Source organism: Gnatocerus cornutus, chromosome 6, assembly GCF_029298725.1.
Source record: "Gnatocerus cornutus isolate USDA-ARS CGAHR chromosome 6, icGnaCorn1.1, whole genome shotgun sequence".
Taxonomy (NCBI): Eukaryota; Metazoa; Arthropoda; class Insecta; order Coleoptera; family Tenebrionidae; genus Gnatocerus; species Gnatocerus cornutus.
In genome coordinates, this window is record NC_142238.1 from 980247 (window position 1) to 991750 (window position 11504).

The following is an 11504-nucleotide window of genomic DNA, read 5'->3' on the forward strand; positions in this document are numbered from 1 at the left end:
GAATTTTGATGATTTCGTGCAGAATTCTGCTGTTTTCTTGCAATTCAGCCGTTGAATCTTGGTAAAAAGTCATGATTTTGTAGATTTCGTGCTCTTCTTTGCGAATTCAAGCCAGAAAACAACGAAAATCGGCGAGAAATCGTCGTTTTGCATCGAAATATGCGGTTTTCTGTGAGAATTTTGATGATTTCGTGCAGAATTCTGCTGTTTTCTTGCAATTCAGCCGTTGAATCTTGGTAAAAAGTCATGATTTTGTAGATTTCGTGCTCTTCTTTGCGAATTCAAGCCAGAAAACAACGAAAATCGGCGAGAAATCGTCGTTTTGCATCGAAATATGCGGTTTTCTCTAAGAATTTTGACGATTTCGTGCAGAATTCTGCTGTTTACTTGCAATTCAGCCGTTGAATCTTGGTAAAAAGTCATGATTTTGTAGATTTCGTGCCCTTCTTTGCGAATTCAAGATAGAAAACAACGAAAATCAGCGAGAAATCGTCGTTTTGCATCGAAATATGGGGTTTTCTTTAAGAATTTTGATGATTTCGTGCAGAATTCTGCTGTTTTCTTGCAATTCAGCCGTTGAATCTTGGTAAAAAGTGATGATTTTGTAGATTTCGTGCTCTTCTTTGCAAATTCATGCCAGAAAACAACGAAAATCGCCGAGAAATCGTCGTTTTGCATCGAAATATGCGGTTTTCTGTAAGAATTTTGATGATTTCGTGCAGAATTCTGCTTTTTTCTTGCAATTCAGCCGTTGAATCTTGGTAAAAAGTCATGATTTTGTAGATTTCGTGCTCTTCTTTGCGAATTCAAGCCAGAAAACAACGAAAATCGGCGAGAAATCGTCGTTTTGCATCGAAATATGCGGTTTTCTGTAAGAATTTTGATGATTTCGTGCAGAATTCTGCTGTTTTCTTGCAATTCAGCCGTTGAATCTTGGTATAAAGTCATGATTTTGTAGATTTCGTGCTCTTCTTTGCGAATTCAAGCCAGAAAACAACGAAAATCGGCGAGAAATCGTCGTTTTGCATCGAAATATGCGGTTTTCTCTAAGAATTTTGATGATTTCGTGCAGAATTCTGCTGTTTTCTTGTAATTCAGCCGTTGAATCTTGGTAAAAAGTCATGTTTTTGTAGATTTCGTGCTCTTCTTGGCAAATTCAAGACAGAAAACAACGAAAATCGGCGAGAAATCGTTGTTTTGCATCGAAATATGCAGTTTTCTCTAAGAATTTTGATGATTTCGTGCAGAATTCTGCTGTTTTCTTGCAATTCAGCCGTTGAATCTTGGTAAAAAGTCATGATTTTGTAGCTTTCGTGCTCTTCTTTGCGAATTCAAGCCAGAAAACAACGAAAATCGGCGAGAAATCGTCGTTTTGCATCGAAATATGCGGTTTTCTCTAAGAATTTTGATGATTTCGTGCAGAATTCTGCTGTTTTCTTGCAATTCAGCCGTTGAATCTTGGTAAAAAGTCATGTTTTTGTAGATTTCGTGCTCTTCTTGGCGAATTCAAGACAGAAAACAACGAAAATCGGCGAGAAATCGTTGTTTTGCATCGAAATATGCAGTTTTCTCTAAGAATTTTGATGATTTCGTGCAGAATTCTGCTGTTTTCTTGCAATTCAGCCGTTGAATCTTGGTAAAAAGTCATGATTTTGTAGCTTTCGTGCTCTTCTTTGCGAATTCAAGCCAGAAAACAACGAAAATCGGCTAGAAATCGTCGTTTTGCATCGAAATATGCGGTTTTCTTTAAGAATTCTGATGTTTTCGTGCAGAATTCTGCTGTTTTCTTGCAATTCAGCCGTTGAATCTTGGTAAAAAGTGATGATTTTGTAGATTTCGTGCTCTTCTTTGCGAATTCAAGCCAGAAAACAACGAAAATCGGCGAGAAATCGTCGTTTTGCATCGAAATATGCGGTTTTCTGTAAGAATTTTGATGATTTCGTGCAGAATTCTGCTGTTTTCTTGCAATTCAGCCCTTGAATCTTGGTAAAAAGTGATGATTTTGTAGGTTTCGTGCTCTTCTTTGCAAATTCAAGCCAGAAAACAACGAAAATCGGCGAGAAATCGTCGTTTTGCATCGAAATATGCGGTTTTCTCTAAGAATTTTGACGATTTCGTGCAGAATTCTGCTGTTTACTTGCAATTCAGCCGTTGAATCTTGGTAAAAAGTCATGATTTTGTAGATTTCGTGCTCTTCTTTGCGAATTCAAGATAGAAAACAACGAAAATCAGCGAGAAATCGTCGTTTTGCATCGAAATATGCGGTTTTCTCTAAGAATTTTGATGATTTCGTGCAGAATTCTGCTGTTTTCTTGCAATTCAGCCGTTGAATCTTGGTAAAAAGTCATGATTTTGTAGATTTCGTGCTCTTCTTTGCAAATTCATGCCAGAAAACAACAAAAATCGGCGAGAAATCGTCGTTTTGCATCGAAATATGCGGTTTTCTCTAAGAATTTTGATGATTTCGTGCAGAATTCTGCTGTTTTCTTGCAATTCAGCCGTTGAATCTTGGTAAAAAGTCATGTTTTTGTAGATTTCGTGCTCTTCTTGGCGAATTCAAGACAGAAAACAACGAAAATCGGCGAGAAATCGTTGTTTTGCATCGAAATATGCAGTTTTCTCTAAGAATTTTGATGATTTCGTGCAGAATTCTGCTGTTTTCTTGCAATTCAGCCGTTGAATCTTGGTAAAAAGTCATGATTTTGTAGCTTTCGTGCTCTTCTTTGCGAATTCAAGCCAGAAAACAACGAAAATCGGCGAGAAATCGTCGTTTTGCATCGAAATATGCGGTTTTCTTTAAGAATTCTGATGATTTCGTGCAGAATTCTGCTGTTTTCTTGCAATTCAGCCGTTGAATCTTGGTAAAAAGTGATGATTTTGTAGATTTCGTGCTCTTCTTTGCGAATTCAAGCCAGAAAACAACGAAAATCGGCGAGAAATCGTCGTTTTGCATCGAAATATGCGGTTTTCTGTAAGAATTTTGATGATTTCGTGCAGAATTCTGCTGTTTTCTTGCAATTCAGCCGTTGAATCTTGGTAAAAAGTGATGATTTTGTAGGTTTCGTGCTCTTCTTTGCAAATTCAAGCCAGAAAACAACGAAAATCGGCGAGAAATCGTCGTTTTGCATCGAAATATGCGGTTTTCTCTAAGAATTTTGACGATTTCGTGCAGAATTCTGCTGTTTACTTGCAATTCAGCCGTTGAATCTTGGTAAAAAGTCATGATTTTGTAGATTTCGTGCTCTTCTTTGCGAATTCAAGATAGAAAACAACGAAAATCAGCGAGAAATCGTCGTTTTGCATCGAAATATGCGGTTTTCTCTAAGAATTTTGATGATTTCGTGCAGAATTCTGCTGTTTTCTTGCAATTCAGCCGTTGAATCTTGGTAAAAAGTCATGATTTTGTAGATTTCGTGCTCTTCTTTGCAAATTCATGCCAGAAAACAACGAAAATCGGCGAGAAATCGTCGTTTTGCATCGAAATATGCGGTTTTCTGTAAGAATTTTGATGATTTCGTGCAGAATTCTGCTGTTTTCTTGCAATTCAGCCGTTGAATCTAGGTAAAAAGTCATGATTTTATAGATTTCGTGCTCTTCTTGGCGAATTCAAGATAGAAAACAACGAAAATCGGCGAGAAATCGTTGTTTTGCATCGAAATATGCGGTTTTCTGTAAGAATTTTGATGATTTCGTGCAGAATTCTGCTGTTTTCTTGCAATTCAGCCGTTGAATCTAGGTAAAAAGTCATGATTTTGTAGATTTCGTGCTCTTCTTGGCGAATTCAAGATAGAAAACAACGAAAATCGGCGAGAAATCGTTGTTTTCCATCGAAATATGCAGTTTTCTCTAAAAATTTTGATGATTTCGTGCAGAATTCTGCTGTTTTCTTGCAATTCAGCCGTTGAATCTTGGTAAAAAGTCATGATTTTGTAGATTTCGTGCTCTTCTTTGCGAATTCAAGCCAGAAAACCACGAAAATCGGCGAGAAATCGTCGTTTTGCATCGGAATATGCGGTTTTCTGTAAGAATTTTGATGATTTCGTGCAGAATTCTGCTGTTTTCTTGCAATTCAGCAGTTGAATCTTGGTAAAAAGTCATGATTTTGTAGATTTCGTGCTCTTCTTTGCGAATTCAAGCCAGAAAACAACGAAAATCGGCGAGAAATCGTCGTTTTGCATCGAAATATGCGGTTTTCTGTAAGAATTTTGATGATTTCGTGCAGAATTCTGCTGTTTTCTTGCAATTCAGCCGTTGAATCTTGGTAAAAAGTCATGATTTGGTAGATTTTGTGCTCTTCTTTGCGAATTCAAGCCAGAAAACAATGAAAATCGGCGAGAAATAATCGATTTGCATCGAAATATGCGGTTTTCTGTAAGAATTTTGATGATTTCGTGCAGAATTCTGCTGTTTTCTTGCAATTCAGCCGTTGAATCTTGGTAAAAAGTCATGATTTTGTAGATTTCGTGCTCTTTTTTGCGAATTCAAGCCAGAAAATCACGAAAATCGGCGAGAAATCGTCGTTTTGCATCGAAATATGCGGTTTTCTCTAAGAATTTTGATGATTTCGTGCAGAATTCTGCTGTTTTCTTGCAATTCAGCCGTTGAATCTTGGTAAAAAGTGATGATTTTGTAGATTTCGTGCTCTTCTTTGCGAATTCAAGCCAGAAAACAACGAAAATCGGCGAGAAATCGTCGTTTTGCATCGAAATATGCGGTTTTCTCTAAGAATTTTGACGATTTCGTGCGGAATTCTGCTGTTTTCTTGCATTAAGCCGTTGAATCTTGGTAAAAAGTCATGACTTTGTAGATTTCGTGCTCTTCTTGGCGAATTCAAGACAGAAAACGACGAAAATCGGCGAGAAATCGTTGTTTTGCATCGAAATATGCAGTTTTCTCTAAGAATTTTGATGATTTCGTGCAGAATTCTGCTGTTTTCTTGCAATTCAGCCGTTGAATCTTGGTAAAAAGTCATGATTTTGTAGCTTTCGTGCTCTTCTTTGCGAATTCAAGCCAGAAAACAACGAAAATCGGCGAGAAATCGTCGTTTTGCATCGAAATATGCGGTTTTCTTTAAGAATTCTGATGATTTCGTGCAGAATTCTGCTGTTTTCTTGCAATTCAGCCGTTGAATCTTGGTAAAAAGTGATGATTTTGTAGATTTCGTGCTCTTCTTTGCGAATTCAAGCCAGAAAACAACGAAAATCGGCGAGAAATCGTCGTTTTGCATCGAAATATGCGGTTTCTGTAAGAATTTTGATGATTTCGTGCAGAATTCTGCTGTTTTCTTGCAATTCAGCCGTTGAATCTTGGTAAAAAGTGATGATTTTGTAGGTTTCGTGCTCTTCTTTGCAAATTCAAGCCAGAAAACAACGAAAATCGGCGAGAAATCGTCGTTTTGCATCGAAATATGCGGTTTTCTCTAAGAATTTTGACGATTTCGTGCAGAATTCTGCTGTTTACTTGCAATTCAGCCGTTGAATCTTGGTAAAAAGTCATGATTTTGTAGATTTCGTGCTCTTCTTTGCGAATTCAAGATAGAAAACAACGAAAATCAGCGAGAAATCGTCGTTTTGCATCGAAATATGCGGTTTTCTCTAAGAATTTTGATGATTTCGTGCAGAATTCTGCTGTTTTCTTGCAATTCAGCCGTTGAATCTTGGTAAAAAGTCATGATTTTGTAGATTTCGTGCTCTTCTTTGCAAATTCATGCCAGAAAACAACGAAAATCGGCGAGAAATCGTCGTTTTGCATCGAAATATGCGGTTTTCTGTAAGAATTTTGATGATTTCGTGCAGAATTCTGCTGTTTTCTTGCAATTCAGCCGTTGAATCTAGGTAAAAAGTCATGATTTTATAGATTTCGTGCTCTTCTTGGCGAATTCAAGATAGAAAACAACGAAAATCGGCGAGAAATCGTTGTTTTGCATCGAAATATGCGGTTTTCTGTAAGAATTTTGATGATTTCGTGCAGAATTCTGCTGTTTTCTTGCAATTCAGCCGTTGAATCTAGGTAAAAAGTCATGATTTTGTAGATTTCGTGCTCTTCTTGGCGAATTCAAGATAGAAAACAACGAAAATCGGCGAGAAATCGTTGTTTTCCATCGAAATATGCAGTTTTCTCTAAAAATTTTGATGATTTCGTGCAGAATTCTGCTGTTTTCTTGCAATTCAGCCGTTGAATCTTGGTAAAAAGTCATGATTTTGTAGATTTCGTGCTCTTCTTTGCGAATTCAAGCCAGAAAACCACGAAAATCGGCGAGAAATCGTCGTTTTGCATCGGAATATGCGGTTTTCTGTAAGAATTTTGATGATTTCGTGCAGAATTCTGCTGTTTTCTTGCAATTCAGCAGTTGAATCTTGGTAAAAAGTCATGATTTTGTAGATTTCGTGCTCTTCTTTGCGAATTCAAGCCAGAAAACAACGAAAATCGGCGAGAAATCGTCGTTTTGCATCGAAATATGCGGTTTTCTGTAAGAATTTTGATGATTTCGTGCAGAATTCTGCTGTTTTCTTGCAATTCAGCCGTTGAATCTTGGTAAAAAGTCATGATTTGGTAGATTTTGTGCTCTTCTTTGCGAATTCAAGCCAGAAAACAATGAAAATCGGCGAGAAATAATCGATTTGCATCGAAATATGCGGTTTTCTGTAAGAATTTTGATGATTTCGTGCAGAATTCTGCTGTTTTCTTGCAATTCAGCCGTTGAATCTTGGTAAAAAGTCATGATTTTGTAGATTTCGTGCTCTTTTTTGCGAATTCAAGCCAGAAAATCACGAAAATCGGCGAGAAATCGTCGTTTTGCATCGAAATATGCGGTTTTCTCTAAGAATTTTGATGATTTCGTGCAGAATTCTGCTGTTTTCTTGCAATTCAGCCGTTGAATCTTGGTAAAAAGTGATGATTTTGTAGATTTCGTGCTCTTCTTTGCGAATTCAAGCCAGAAAACAACGAAAATCGGCGAGAAATCGTCGTTTTGCATCGAAATATGCGGTTTTCTCTAAGAATTTTGACGATTTCGTGCGGAATTCTGCTGTTTTCTTGCATTAAGCCGTTGAATCTTGGTAAAAAGTCATGACTTTGTAGATTTCGTGCTCTTCTTGGCGAATTCAAGATAGAAAACGACGAAAATCGGCGAGAAATCGTTGTTTTGCATCGAAATATGCAGTTTTCTCTAAGAATTTTGATGATTTCGTGCAGAATTCTGCTGTTTTCTTACAATTCAGCCGTTGAATCTTGGTAAAAAGTCATGATTTTGTAGCTTTCGTGCTCTTCTTTGCAAATTCAAGCCAGAAAACAACGAAAATCGGCGAGAAATCGTCGTTTTGCATCGAAATATGCGGTTTTTTGTAAGAATTTTGATGATTTCGTGCAGAATTCTGCTGTTTTCTTGCAATTCAGCCGTAGAATCTTGGTAAAAAGTGATGATTTTGTAGATTTCGTGCTCTTCTTTGCGAATTCAAGCCAGAAAACAACGAAAATCGGCGAGAAATCGTTGTTTTGCATCGAAATATGCGGTTTTCTGTAAGAATTTTGATGATTTCGTGCAGAATTCTGCTGTTTTCTTGCAATTCAGCCGTAGAATCTTGGTAAAAAGTGATGATTTTGTAGATTTCGTGCTCTTCTTTGCGAATTCAAGCCAGAAATCAACGAAAATCGGCGAGAAATCGTCGTTTTGCATCGAAATATGCGGTTTTCTGTAAGAATATTGATGATTTCGTGCAGAATTCTGCTGTTTTCTTGCAATTCAGCCGTAGAATCTTGGTAAAAAGTGATGATTTTGTAGATTTCGTGCTCTTCTTTGCGAATTCAAGCCAGAAAACAACGAAAATCGGCGAGAAATCGTTGTTTTGCATCGAAATATGCGGTTTTCTGTATGAATTTTGATGATTTCGTGCAGAATTTTGCTGTTTTCTTGCAATTCAGCCGTTGAATCTTGGTAAAAAGTCATGATTTTGTAGATTTCGTGCTCTTCTTTGCGAATTCAAGATAGAAAACAACGAAAATCGGCGAGAAATCGTTGTTTTGCATCGAAATATGCAGTTTTCTCTAAGAATTTTGATGATTTCGTGCAGAATTCTGCTGTTTTCTTGCAATTCAGCCGTTGAATCTTGGTAAAAAGTCATGATTTTGTAGATTTCGTGCTCTTCTTTGCGAATTCAAGCCAGAAAACAACGAAAATCGGCGAGAAATCGTCGTTTTGCATCGAAATATGCGGTTTTCTTTAAGAATTCTGATGATTTCGTGCAGAATTCTGCTGTTTTCTTGCAATTCAGCTGTTGAATCTTGGTAAAAAGTGATGATTTTGTAGATTTCGTGCTCTTCTTTGCGAATTCAAGCCAGAAAACAACGAAAATCGGCGAGAAATCGTCGTTTTGCATCGAAATATGCGGTTTTCTGTAAGAATTTTGATGATTTCGTGCAGAATTCTGCTGTTTTCCTTGCAATTCAGCCGTTGAATCTTGGTAAAAAGTGATGATTTTGTAGATTTCGTGCTCTTCTTTGCAAATTCAAGCCAGAAAACAACGAAAATCGGCGAGAAATCGTCGTTTTGCATCGAAATATGCGGTTTTCTCTAAGAATTTTGACTATTTCGTGCAGAATTCTGCTGTTTACTTGCAATTCAGCCGTTGAATCTTGGTAAAAAATCATGATTTTGTAGATTTCGTGCTCTTCTTTGCGAATTCAAGATAGAAAACAACGAAAATCAGCGAGAAATCGTCGTTTTGCATCGAAATATGCGGTTTTCTCTAAGAATTTTGATGATTTCGTGCAGAATTCTGCTGTTTTCTTGCAATTCAGCCGTTGAATCTTGGTAAAAAGTCATGATTTTGTAGATTTCGTGCTCTTCTTTGCAAATTCATGCCAGAAAACAACGAAAATCGGCGAGAAATCGTCGTTTTGCATCGAAATATGCGGTTTTCTGTAAAAATTTTGATGATTTCGTGCAGAATTCTGCTGTTTTCTTGCAATTCAGCCGTTGAATCTTGGTAAAAAGTCATGATTTTGTAGATTTCGTGCTCTTCTTTGCGAATTCAAGCCAGAAAACAACGAAAATCGGCGAGAAATCGTCGTTTTGCATCGAAATATGCGGTTTTCTGTAAGAATTTTGATGATTTCGTGCAGAATTCTGCTGTTTTCTTGCAATTCAGCCGTTGAATCTAGGTAAAAAGTCATGATTTTATAGATTTCGTGCTCTTCTTGGCGAATTCAAGATAGAAAACAACGAAAATCGGCGAGAAATCGTTGTTTTGCATCGAAATATGCGGTTTTCTGTAAGAATTTTGATGATTTCGTGCAGAATTCTGCTGTTTTCTTGCAATTCAGCCGTTGAATCTAGGTAAAAAGACATGATTTTGTAGATTTCGTGCTCTTCTTGGCGAATTCAAGATAGAAAACAACGAAAATCGGCGAGAAATCGTTGTTTTGCATCGAAATATGCAGTTTTCTCTAAAAATTTTGATGATTTCGTGCAGAATTCTGCTGTTTTCTTGCAATTCAGCCGTTAAATCTTGGTAAAAAGTCATGATTTTGTAGATTTCGTGCTCTTCTTTGCGAATTCAAGCCAGAAAACCACGAAAATCGGCGAAAATCGTCGTTTTGCATCGAAATATGCGGTTTTCTCTAAGAATTTTGATGATTTCGTGCAGAATTCTGCTGTTTTCTTGCAATTCAGCCGTTGAATCTTGGTAAAAAGTCATGATTTTGTAGATTTCGTGCTCTTCTTTGCGAATTCAAGCCAGAAAACCACGAAAATCGGCGAGAAATCGTCGTTTTGCATCGAAATACGCGGTTTTCTGTAAGAATTTTGATGATTTCGTGCAGAATTCTGCTGTTTTCTTGCAATTCAGCCGTTGAATCTTGGTAAAAAGTGATGATTTTGTAGATTTCGTGCTCTTCTTTGCAAATTCAAGCCAGAAAACAACGAAAATCGGCGAGAAATCGTCGTTTTGCATCGAAATATGCGGTTTTCTGTAAGAATTTTGATGATTTCGTGCAGAATTCTGCTGTTTTCTTGCAATTCAGCCCTTGAATCTTGGTAAAAAGTCATGATTTTGTAGATTTCGTGCTCTTCTTTGCGAATTCAAGCCAGAAAACAACGAAAATCGGCGAGAAATCGTCGTTTTGCATCGAAAAATGCGGTTTTCTCTAAGAATTTTGACGATTTCGTGCAGAATTCTGCTGTTTTCTTGCAATTCAGCTGTTGAATCTTGGTAAAAAGTAATGATTTTGTAGATTTCGTGCTCTTCTTTGCGAATTCAAGCTAGAAAACAACGAAAATCGGCGAGAAATCGTCGTTTTGCATCGAAATATGCGGTTTTCTCTAAGAATTTTGACGATTTCGTGCAGAATTCTGCTGTTTTCTTGCAATTCAGCCGTTGAATCTTGGTAAAAAGTCATGATTTTGTAAATTTTGTGCTCTTCTTTGCGAATTCAAGATAGAAAACAACAAAAATCAGCGAGAAATCGTCGTTTTGCATCGAAATATGCGGTTTTCTCTAAAAATTTTGATGATTTCGTGCAGAATTCTGCTGTTTTCTTGCAATTCAGCCGTTAAATCTTGGTAAAAAGTCATGATTTTGTAGATTTCGTGCTCTTCTTTGCAAATTCATGCCAGAAAACAACGAAAATCGGCGAGAAATCGTCGTTTTGCATCGAAATATGCGGTTTTCTGTAAGAATTTTGATGATTTCGTGCAGAATTCTGCTGTTTTCTTGCAATTCAGCCGTTGAATCTTGGTAAAAAGTCATGATTTTGTGGATTTCGTGCTCTTCTTTGCGAATTCAAGCCAGAAAATAACGAAAATCGGCGAGAAATCGTCGTTTTGCATCGAAATATGCAGTTTTCTGCAAGAATTTTGATGATTTCGTGCAGAATTCTGCTGTTTTCTTGCAATTCAGCCGTTGAATCTAGGTAAAAAGTCATGATTTTGTAGATTTCGTGCTCTTCTTGGCGAATTCAAGATAGAAAACAACGATAATCGGCGAGAAATCGTTGTTTTGTATCGAAATATGCGGTTTTCTGTAAGAATTTTGATGATTTCGTGCAGAATTCTGCTGTTTTCTTGCAATTCAGCCGTTGAATCTAGGTAAAAAGTCATGATTTTGTAGATTTCGTGCTTTTCTTTGCGAATTCAAGCCAGAAAACAACGAAAATCGGCGAGAAATCGTCGTTTTGCATCGAAATATGCGGTTTTCTGTAAGAATTTTGATGATTTCGTGCAGAATTCTGCTGTTTTCTTGCAATTCAGCCGTAGAATCTTGGTAAAAAGTGATGATTTTGTAGATTTCGTGCTCTTCTTTGCGAATTCAAGCCAGAAAACAACGAAAATCGGCGAGAAATCGTTGTTTTGCATCGAAATATGCGGTTTTCTGTAAGAATTTTGATGATTTCGTGCAGAATTCTGCTGTTTTCTTACAATTCAGCCGTTGAATCTTGGTAAAAAGTCATGATTTTGTAGATTTAGTGCTCTTCTTTGCAAATTCAAGCCAGAAAACAACGAAAATCGG